The sequence below is a fragment of the Vitis vinifera genome, chromosome 2, assembly GCF_030704535.1.
Source record: "Vitis vinifera cultivar Pinot Noir 40024 chromosome 2, ASM3070453v1".
In the NCBI taxonomy this organism is placed as follows: domain Eukaryota; kingdom Viridiplantae; phylum Streptophyta; class Magnoliopsida; order Vitales; family Vitaceae; genus Vitis; species Vitis vinifera.
This window is the reverse complement of record NC_081806.1, coordinates 10,076,691-10,088,617: the sequence shown is the minus strand read 5'-3', so window position 1 is coordinate 10,088,617 and position 11,927 is coordinate 10,076,691.

Below are 11,927 nucleotides of genomic sequence, written 5' to 3'. Positions count from 1 at the left end.
AAAGAAGCTATAACTTCTCCCGATGCACCATTATGGAAGAAGGCCATTAAGAGTGAAATCGAATCAATCATTATACATGGGAGTTAGTAGATTTACCTCCTAGTGCAAAGACTATTGGTTGTAAGTGGATATTTAAAAGAAAGTTAAAACAAGATGGGTCCATAGAGAAGTATAAGGCTTTTTTAGTTATCAAAAGCTTTAAACAAATAAATGATGTAGATTACTTTGACACATTTGCTTCTGTGACTAGAATAGCGTCAATTAGAGTATTGATCACTCTAACTTCCATTCATAATTTGATGATACACCAAATGGATTTCAAGACTGCATTCTTGAATGGGGATTTGGAAGAGGAAATTTATATCGGACAACCTAAGGGTTGTGTAGTTCCAAAGAAGAAGAAAAAAGTGTGTAAGTTGGTTAAATCACTATATAAGTTAAAACAAGCTCCCAAACAATGGCACAAGAAGTTTAATCATGTGTTAGTAACTAATGGATATTCCATTAATGATGCTAATGAGTGTATCTACAACAAGTATGAGGATAACACATGAGTAGTCATCTACCTTTATGTTGATGACATGTTGATCTTTGGAACTAGCCTAGAGGTTGTGTGTGAGACCAAGAAATTCCTAGATTCTAAGTTTGATATGAAAGACCTATGAGAAGTAGAGGTGATTCTAGGAATTAAAATAACTAGAACACCTAATGGGCTTAAACTTTCTCAAGAGCACTCTGTTGAAAAGATCCTAAGGAAGTTTGAACACTTTGACTGTAAACCAGTGTCAACTCCTTATGATCCCAGCTCACAGCTGAAGAAAAATAGAGAACATAGTGTTGCCCAAATAGAGTATGCTCATATCATAGGGAGTCTAATGTACTTAATGAACTATACCAAACCTGACATTGCTTATGCAGTAGGTAGATTGAGTCGGTACACCCAAAGTCCTAATCAGGACCATTGGACTGCTGTTTGTAGAGTCCTTAAGTATTTGAGAGGCACCATTAACTATGGTTTGTGCTATAGTGAATTTCCAAGTGTCTTTGAAGGATTTAGTGATGCAAATTGGATCTCGGATTCAAATGAGATGAAATCCACTAGTGGATATGTTTTCATTCTTGGTGGAAATACAGTTTCTTGGAAGTCTGCCAAGCTTGTCTTACTCGATCTACTATGGAGGCTAAGTTTATTGCCTTAGAAAAAGCAAGTTCTGAGGCTAGGTGGCTTAGAAACCTCTTAGCAGATATCTCTTTATGGACGAGGCCAACCCCGTTTGTGTCTATGCATTATGACAGTCAAGCTACAATTGCTAAGACTAAGAGTAAAATATTTAATGGGAAGAACATGCATATACACCTAAAACACAATATTTTACGAAAACTGCTTGAAATAGGGGTTATATATATCCCTAGAATTTGTGAGGTCGGAGTTGAATTTGGTCGATCCTTTGACCAAACCACTAAATAAGAAACTAGTGGAAGAAACATCGAGAAGGATGAGGCTTATGCCTATTACAAAAGTTAAGAGTGGTGGTAAACCAACCTATTAGAATGGAAATTCCATGAAGTAGGTTCATATGGGTAATAACAAATCACTTGTTGACTTGAAGAGCTCTATCGACTTTAATTGTATGAGAGTCTATCCCTATGGTGTGGATAGAGTGTATTCTACATTGACTGAGGTTGAGTGTTTACTCTTAATGAATACCATATTCCTTATGGATGGTATGTCTAAATGTAGAACATACTTAATGGATTCACCTATATGAGAGTGAAGGTGAGGTCGCTTCCTGTGAGAACTTAGGCAGGTTCTTTAGAGCTCTCATGAATATACAGGCAAGGAGCATTGGCCTATTTGTGTCAACCCGTTTTGTACGGCTCATAGTGTAGTTGAAAAAACCAATGTGGATAAAAGTCCTTGAGTTACATCAAGAAACACTAGTTCATAGAAATTTATTTTCACCATGTTTTGTGATTCAATACTTATTTGTCCTAAGATCGGTTCATAGCCTTTGGGCACAAGTACCGATGCATTGGATTTTTTTTCCTCATTTTTTTCTCTCTTTTCACATCTACACTCTGTGGGGGGATTGTAGGAAAAGTGTAAATGTGAAAAAGTGTTTTACCGAACTCGACTATTTTTTTTTAATTCAAAATATTTTTTAAAATTTTAATTTTATTCCATTTTACTTAGAATATTTTTGGGAAGAGTCCTATTGGGATTGTGCTAGTGGAGTCTCATTTCACTTATAAGTAGAATCTCATTCCACTTTCAATCATATTCCACTTACAAGTAGAATCCCATTGGGACTGTGTTAGTGACCTATAAAAGCAGGAAGTGCCCTCACTCTCAAAATACAAATACCAAAATTTTCAAAGAGTTTTTTTTTTTTTTTTTTTTTTTCAGAGAGTTTTTCCTACATCTATTTGGAGGAATTTTTCAGAACCCGAGCTATACACGTCTTGCTTACCGAGTGCATCCAAGGCGAGATTCTCTGGCTATTGAATCCTAGAGGTAAACCACTAGTACCCTAATGCACCGAGTTTGTCTTCGAGGAGGGTAGATCTATTTCAGGGACAGTGTTTGTCACGCCTCAGCCGATAAGTTTTTCTTCTTATTCATTATGTTCTTTGCTTGTGTCTTTTGGGCTAATCCTTTGTTTCCATACTCTTAATCCAACAATATGTGAGCAAATTTCAATAAGCATACATAATAAAATACATGTGAATCTAATTTTCACAAACAAACATTTCATAATTCACATAGTAAGTACGTGAAATGCTAATAAAAAAAAGTAAAAAAAAACTAAAATTTATGTTCAATTTCTAGACAATTTGAGGGAAAATGTGAGAAAAAGAAAAACAGAGAAAAAAAAAAATTTAAATCAATAAATTATTTTTATATATTTATTTAAACTCATTTTATTTATTTTATTTCTTCTATATAAAGTTAAATAATTTAAAAATATATAAATTTTTAACTAATTTTAATTATTATTATTATTTTTCAAATTTTTCATAATAAAATCAAATAAAGAAAAATAATATTCTTTACTATTTTTTTTTCCTTAGTACTTTTCGTGAACCAAACATAACCTAAAATTATTTTTTATATTTCAAATTTCCTTTTATAGAAACCAAAAATTGATCTAAAGAACAAGCAAATAAGAGAAGTAAATGTCAAACAAGTTTGCTTTTATATAGTTCCAATTTATTTTCTCTTTTATTCTTTATTTTAATATCATAATATAAACCTACCATTTAAATTTTGCACAAATGTTTTGACTGGATTTGATGGTGTAAAAAACTAACAACTTAACAAGAAAACCATAACACATAATATAATCAGCCATAGTTATTCAATATTCATTATCAAATTTATTATCATCACATATTATATCATATTATTATTAACCAATGTCACAAATTTTATCATCATATAATATTGGGACCTCATATTTCGCTCGATGCGTTCTCACTCGATGGCAAAACTCGTTTTTTTATTTATTTGTGAAAAAAATATGATTTTTAGAGAAAGACTTGGAGTCGCCACTTATTTTTGTTTTATTTTTTAAGGAAAAAACAAAATAAGAAATGAAAACCCTAAATGTAACTCCTAAAGGAAAAAAACAGGTCATTGAAAAACCGATTTTGGGTCTGGGGATCAGGTTACTTATTGAGAAGGTATGGTAGTGAGCCGTAGCACCCCTCTAAGCCCGTATACATATGGTTTCTACTAAATAAGATGAAGCAAGTGTGACAATTGATAAGGAAATTAATAGATACCAATGAAATGATCAAATAATAAAACGAATCATGCATAAGAATAAGCAAAGTAAGAGTAAGATCGTACCTTAGCAGCAAGTAATAGTGCGCTATCATGGAAACAAGGTTAGCTTAAATATAAAATTATCACATGCATATCAAAGAGCAAGACAAAAATCAGACAATATTCATTAAGTATGACAATTGACAATCAAAAGAGAAAAATCATATGTGGGGCCCCCACCAAAGCCCAATTTATCTTGCATGAATTAGTCTCACAAATTCCATTATTTTGGAATTATGAAAAATTCATTCTTGCTTATTTAAAAATAAAAAGAAACAGAAAAATTATTTTAAAATCAAAGAAAAATTTATGAAGGTGCTTGTCTCAAAGAAAAAGGCAACAGGTTTATTAAAAACGAGATTTTTGGTGACCCTGAACTTTAAGGAAAAATAAAGAGTGGTAGAATTAAAGAAATATTTGAAAACTAGAGTGAAATCAAAATTAATTGAAATAAAACTAAAGTTTTTAAATTTATTCAAAAATTAAAAGCCTGAAAATTACTTGAAAATTGGCGTTTTGAAAATTAAATTTAAGAATTGGAATTTTGGAAATTAAATTTGAAAGAAATTGAAATTTTGAAAATTATTTGAGAATTGGAATCTTGGAAATTATTTGAAGATTGAATTTTTAAAAATAAATATAATAATAATAATTATAATCATAATGATGATGATGATGATGATGATGATGATAATAATAATAAATAAATGTGAAAATTGGAATTTTGGAAATTGGAAATTAAATTCGGAAATTGGAAAATTGGAATTTCCGAAATTGAGAATTAAATTTGGAAATCGAAATTTTGAAGAATTATTTAAAGATGAAATTTTAAAAATAAATAAATAAACAAAATAATAATAATAACGAAAATAATAATGATTAAATAAATAAATGTGAAAATTGGAATTTTAGAAATTGGAAATTAAATTAGGAAATCAGAATTTTGAAGAATTATTTAAATATGGAATTTTAAATAAATAAATAAATAAAATAATAATAATAACGAAAATAATAATGATTAAATAAATAAATGTGAAAATTGGAATTTTGGAAATTGAAAATTAAATTTTGGAAATCGGAATTTTGAAGAATTATTTAAAAATGGAATTTCTAAAAATAAATAAATAAATAAAACAATAATAATAATAACGAAAATAATAATTATTAAATAAATAAATGTGAAAATTGGAATTTTGGAAATTGAAAATTAAATTTGGAAATCGGAATTTTGAAGAATTATTTAAAGATGGAATTTTTAAAATAAATAAATAAATAAAATAATAATAATAATGAAAATAATAATGATTAAATAAATATATGTGAAAATTGGAATTTTGGAAATTGAAAATTAAATTTGGAAATTGGAATTTTGAAGAATTATTTAAAGATAGAAATTTTAAAAATAAATAAATAAATAAAACAGTGATAATTATAACGAAAATAATAATGATTAAATAAATAAATGTGAAAATTAGAATTTTGGAAATTGGAAATTAAATTTGGAAATCTGAAGTTTGAAGAATTATTTAAATATGAAATTTATTAAAATAAATAAATAAATAAGTAAAAAAATAATAATAACAAAAATAATAATTATTAAATAAATAAATGTGAAAATTGGAATTTTGGAAATTGGAAATTGAATTCGGAAATTGGAATCTTGAAGAATTATTTAAAAATTGAAGTTTTAAAAATTAAATTTGAGAATTGGAATTTCAAAAAATTATTTGAGAATACAATGATTTTTTTCCAAAGATTTTAATATGTTTCTTCATTGCCAAAACTACTTTTTTTTTAATCATGGTTTGCCCTGCCATTGTATTGCAAACCCTCTCAATTCCATTGGCAAAAGTAGATCACATGTAAATCATGAAAAAATGATGGCAATCAAACAATCACACCCTTGAAGTATGATCCGGGAATGTGTTTAGGTCAGTAAAAAACCAACACCATCCTACAGAATGAACCCCTACAATAAGCTAATTAACATAAGGTAGAGACATGACCAGAAAATCTCACTACTAATTAGCTGTTCACTAGTCTTAAGGGCAACAAAAGATGCCAATATTCCCCAGAAAAATATAAGGTTTATTAATAGAATTGCTGAAGAAACCAACAACATATTAACACAATAAAAGAAGTAAACAAAACAAAACCTATAAGTAAACAACCCAAACTGAAAGCAACACAACACAACACACATACAAGACAAAATAAAGAACAATTTTTTTTACCTTGATAAAACACAAAAACCATAAACATATTTCTCATCCAAACACTGCCCCACATGCATTCTCATTTCTCAATAGCAAAGCAATAAATAGGTCTAAAAATAGCAAAATAAAGCCACAAAATAGCACAAAAAGCAAACCCATGTGCACCCGACTTCAATCAAACAGGCATTGTGAAGAGCACATCATAAACAAGGCAAGACAACACCTTTGTTCAGCACCCACCAACAAAAAGACCAAAAAAAAAGTTTTAAAAAATGAGAAGAGAGAAAAAAAAATCAGTTACCGGAAAACGCTAACCCCATGCCTAAAAACTTTGCCTCCAGTTTTCTTATAATAATCCCAAAAATATAATAGGAGGCTCTAAGAATTGAAGAGAATGAGACGATAGAGAGGAGAGAATAGATGTGAGAGAGTGAGCAGAAGAGGAAATTCATGGAAGAGAAAACAGAGAAGAGAGAGAGAGGTGAAAGTGGAGAAAAACAGGGCAGATGCAAGAGAAGATAACACTATTAAATCCAGCTCCATTTCATGAAGATCAATGGGCAAAATATGGGTGTAATAAAAAATAAGTAAGAACATGATCTTTGAGGATCACATTTAGTGATGGGCCAAAACATCAGATACTTACCAGAGAAATAAAAAACACCGAAAATGGAAGTGAAACGGAACATGCATATATACAATCAGATTTAGCAAGACAACCCTGTGGCCCTTTAATGTCCACAACAAACAACAAACGACAAGCAACATCCAAAGACCAGTAGAAAAGATAGAAACAAAAGCATGAAAATATAAAAGAACCCGAAATATACGCCAATCATACCTGAAATAACTTCTTTCGATTTTGCTTTTGTAAAGGTTCTCTCATTTTCCTCAAGTTGTCAAACACGCTCCTCTATAACCAACCACCAACACGCCCTCTTCCCTGTAACCCAAACACTCTCTCTGGTTTCTCTCCAACAGCCAAAGAAAAAATCTCTTTCTCCCCTGCTTGCTTTTCCTCCAAGCTATATCTATCTCTCTGTCACAGTTCAAAAAAATATATTTCTTTTTATGCAATGTTGGTACCCCCCCTGCTTCAGCCGTTGTCCTTTCTATAGCCCCAACTAGCTCTCTGCCCTCTCTTCTTCCCATCCCATCTGACCGCCCAGAACAGCTCACCCACCAGTTGTTCTTCCTTCACCTTCCGTCTTGTTTAGCTGCCTAAGAACGACTCCTTCTCAGGGTGGCCAGAAAAATAATAATAAAATAAAATAAAATCCGACCCCTCTATCCGAGGGGGGTCTACAAATATGCCCCTCTTCGGTAGAGTTCATGAGTGCAAGGAATATGAACACTAGAGTGAAAAGTGGGTGGAATGAAGTGAACTCTACCGAAGAACAAAGAAAGACCCCCAAAAGTATACAAGTAGAACACAAACTCGCTCAAACTGAACAAAAAGGCTCTGATCCTAAGAGGAAAACACCTTTCAAGACACCTCTAAAGCTACACCTAGGACCTAGAATCCCCTCTAAGATGTCTCAAAAAGTGACTCAAAAATCGATGTCAAAGATGAGTAATGGTCGAACCACCTTCGAGTACAGAAAAGAATTCGTCCAAAGGAGACTGCCCTATGTGAACTACATGAGAACGCTAAGTGTTGCCCAACAACGTGATCGAAATATGTTTCATGAACTCAATGGACTATGTCATGTGTAGGGGAAGGGGAAGCCTGGAAGAACGCGATGAACAAACGATAAGCACAAGGTGAGGAAAGTGAGGACAAACGTAAAATCGTGAAAGCAAGATATGCAATGCCAGCGAATATGAATGTCATGAGCCATGACTATGAATGACAAGGTTGGGGAAAAATGACTCTGAACACCAAAAGGAGGAAAGATGGTGACTCTAAATGCCTGAATGAGTATGTACGACAGCTCTGAACGCCAAAACTAAAGGAAGATGGTGGCATCGAATGCCAAGCTGGACAATGGCTCTAAATGTCAAATGAAGACACGACTCTGAACACCTAAAACTGATGAAAGTGGCTTTGAATGGTAAGAATGACTCTGAATGCTAAACTAAAATAAAATGGCAATCCTAAATGCTAGTAATGTGTCTTTGAATGCCGAACTAAAAGAGAAATGCATCTCAAAATACTAGGAACTCTAAATGCTAGGAATGTGACTCTGAACGCCGAACTAGATGAAAATGGTAGCTCTGAATGACAAACTGACTAATGGCTCTGAATGTCAAACTAAAGATATGATGGCTCTAAACTCCAGGAATGAATGACGGCTCTGAATTCCTAACTGTGAATGATGGCTCTGAACGCCGAAAAAAGTGGCAACGAATACCTGATCATGATATGATGATAGCTCTGAACACCAAACTGTGAAGGGATAGTGACTCTGAACACCAAGCTGGAAATGCGACTCTGAACACTAAACTGAAAACACGACTCTGAATGCAAAACTGAGAAAATAGTGACTCTGAACGCCAGACTGGAGATGTGGCTCTGAATTCCAAACTGAAAAGAGATGGTGGCTGTGAACGCCGAACTGGAGATGGTGGCTCTGAACGCCAAACTGAGAAAATGAAAGCTTTGAACGCCAAATTGCGAAGGACAACTCTGAACGCCCAAACTGAGAAGATATAGTGGCTATGAATGCTAAACTATGAAGGACGACTCTAAACGTCGTAACTAAGAAGTGATGCTGGCTCTGAACGTCGAGCTGTAAGAAAATGGTGGTTCTAAGCGCCAAAATTGAGAACTGACATCTCTGGATGTCAAACTAAGAAGGATGACTCTCAACGCTGAAACTAAGGAGCGATGATGGCTCTGGACGTCGAAACTGAGAGTGGGGCTCTGAATACCAAAATGAGAATGCGACTCTGAACGTTAAACGGAAAATGGACATGATGGCTCTGAATGTCAAACTAAGGATGCAAAGAGATAATGAGAGAGAGATATGCCTCAATGTAGCATGCTGCTACAACTCTCAATCCACGGGTGGAATCTAAAAGAGACTCCATGAGTCTCAAAAGATGCTTCGCTGACGAGTCGGAATGATCAAATCGACTATAAATATGACCTCACAATCCATTTGACTGAATCACGAAACCTGATGATGTGTCTCAACAAGTCAGACGCCCCTAACTCAAAATACTCCGCTAGAGGAGTCCATGTCATCTCAAATGAATGATCTACTGGGAAGTCTCAAAAGAATAGTCTGCCAAGATAACTACTACGATCTCAATCTATTGAAGAGTCATGGATAGTAGGACGGTCAAAACTCGAAGGTCAAGCTCATCTGGAGGCTCATCTCGACAAGAATCATCGAGACTATGACCAATAATGTGAATAAACATCCCTCGACCGAGTAATGAAGAAGGTAACCACCCTATGAGAAAACAATCACCTTCATGGCTAAAAGAGGGAAATATGCCCCAGTATGGCAACTAGGGCATCCAGTCCGTCTTGATGACTCGAAAATAACTCGGTAGGGATGTATAGAAGATCTGAACTGTACTCCCCTAAAATGATGATGTGGGGGTCTATGTGTCTGAGATAACTCCATCCAAGAATCATGACAATATCAGAAAATATGGGCCCGACCGAATGTCTCAAGAAAGGCTCCACTAGAGAATCAAGGCGAAATGAATTCAAATCATCAGCCTGGTGTGTATCTAGTAACTAGGAATTATCATGCAAATCAATGAAGATCTACAAATCTCAACCGAACAGAAAATATGCCCTAGTATGGCATCGAATGTGTGATAAGTCGGAAAATCGAATGACATCAAATCATCCCTCATCGAATGTGCAGTCCTAATCATCCACATCCATAACTGAATCAGACTCACATATCAGAAAGACATACCTCAGAAGGGGAAATATGATGACATTCGAATGCCAAAAAATGCGGGCCTGACTGGATGGCTCAAGAGAGACTCCACTGGGGGATCATGATAAGATAACAAATATGTCATCGTCTCAGCATGTATCTCGTAACTAGGGATGAGCATGCAACTCCGTGAAGATTTATAAATCTCAATCGAAACGGAAATATGCCCTAGTATGGAATCAGATGTGGAATAAGCCTAAAATCAAACAACATCAAATCATCTGTAATCAAATACGTGATCCCAGTATTCTAAATCCATAGCTGAATCAAATCCAAACATCAAGAAGACATCTCCCGGAAGAAGAAGCATGATGATATCTAAATGTCGAAAAGTGTGAGCTTGACTGAATGGCCCAAGAGAGACTCTACTAGGGGATCATGATAAGATAACAATAAACTATCAACTCATCATGCATCCCATGAGTGGTGAGAATCATGTGACTCCATGAAGATCTACAAATCTCGATCGAAAGTGAAATATACTCCAGTATGGCATAGGTGTATGGTAGATCGAAAAATCGGATAACCTCAAATCATCCATCATCAAATGTGTAATCCCAATCATCCAAATCCACAATTGAATCGGGTTCAAACGTCAAAAAATGTCTCCCAGAAGAAGAAGCATGATGATATCCAAATATCGACCAAATCTCAAACACCTGTCCGAGTGGGGGCTGCCGAAGATGACATCTGATCCCATGGCCTCAAGGTGGTCTTAAGACACGGGACGTAACATAGGCTGGGGTAATAGGGTGATAAAAATGAAGAAAAACTAGGCCCAAATACCCAATGATCAAAACCCATGCCCTCATGTATGAAATGCAACATGTACAGAAAATCTCGTGAGCCATGGACCCGATGGTGCCCAATATGAATATGATAACAATAACGAGGCAATGAAGAAAATCAAATTGATAATGAGATGTGTAATGATGATGCAAAGAGGGTTCCAAAACTGAAATGTGTCAACATAAGAAAGAACAAGGGGTGAGACGAAGATGATGAATCAAAAGCAGAAACGAGAATGATGGTGAAGCAAATAACACGAAGAGGAGTAGTGATCAACTCATATCAAACATGGAGTGAAGTCACATCAACAATGAACGTAATGATGAAAGGGACAATGACCCAGAGCTCCTAAGAGAAGGTCACTCATCTCACTCTCAAAATATACGACAAAATGAATACAGAGAATGGAGGGTCTCAGAAAGCTCACATACGAACTCCCATCAACAGACATACTCAACAAAGTGAACCTCAAACATCAAAAGACACACTCAATGACGGAGAATCTATACACATGTGCTTATTTTTCTTTTTTTTTTCTTTTTTTTATTCATTTTTTTTACATATGTACAAATGCGCATACCCTGAACATAAACAAATGAACCCCAAATATGATATCAATAATGGATAGGTACACTCTCAAAAGCTCTCTTTGACGAGATAACCTTCTCAAACTAAGGATTTCTGAATCAGTGTCCGTGGGATAGACAGTGGAAATGATGTGACTATCCTCCATGTAATGAACTGAGGAGGATCACCACTCAGGGTGGAGAAAACATGAAGCAAAACAAGCAGTAGATAGAATAAAGAAGAAAATATAACGAACACAACCAATGAGATATGATGGAATGCAATAAAGTTATGGTAGGAAAAAAATAATGAGAGAAATATGCATCTATAGGTCCAAGACTCATGAGACTCCCAAACAATGCATGCATACACTAAAAGGCCCCTATCCCGGTGCAAAATGTGAGCAAGGCGATAAGAAAGAAATGTTATAATGCACATGCGAGGCTCAATGGGCTAGCAATGGTCTATATATCAAAATGGTGAAAGGGTATATGGCTAACCGAAATGATGGCCACCCATCCTGCAACCATGGTCTCAAACATAGTACCTTTTAAGCTGATCTACGTTGGTCAGCTTTGAGAATCGGTTTCCATCTAGATCCATCAACCATGCAGCGTTCTC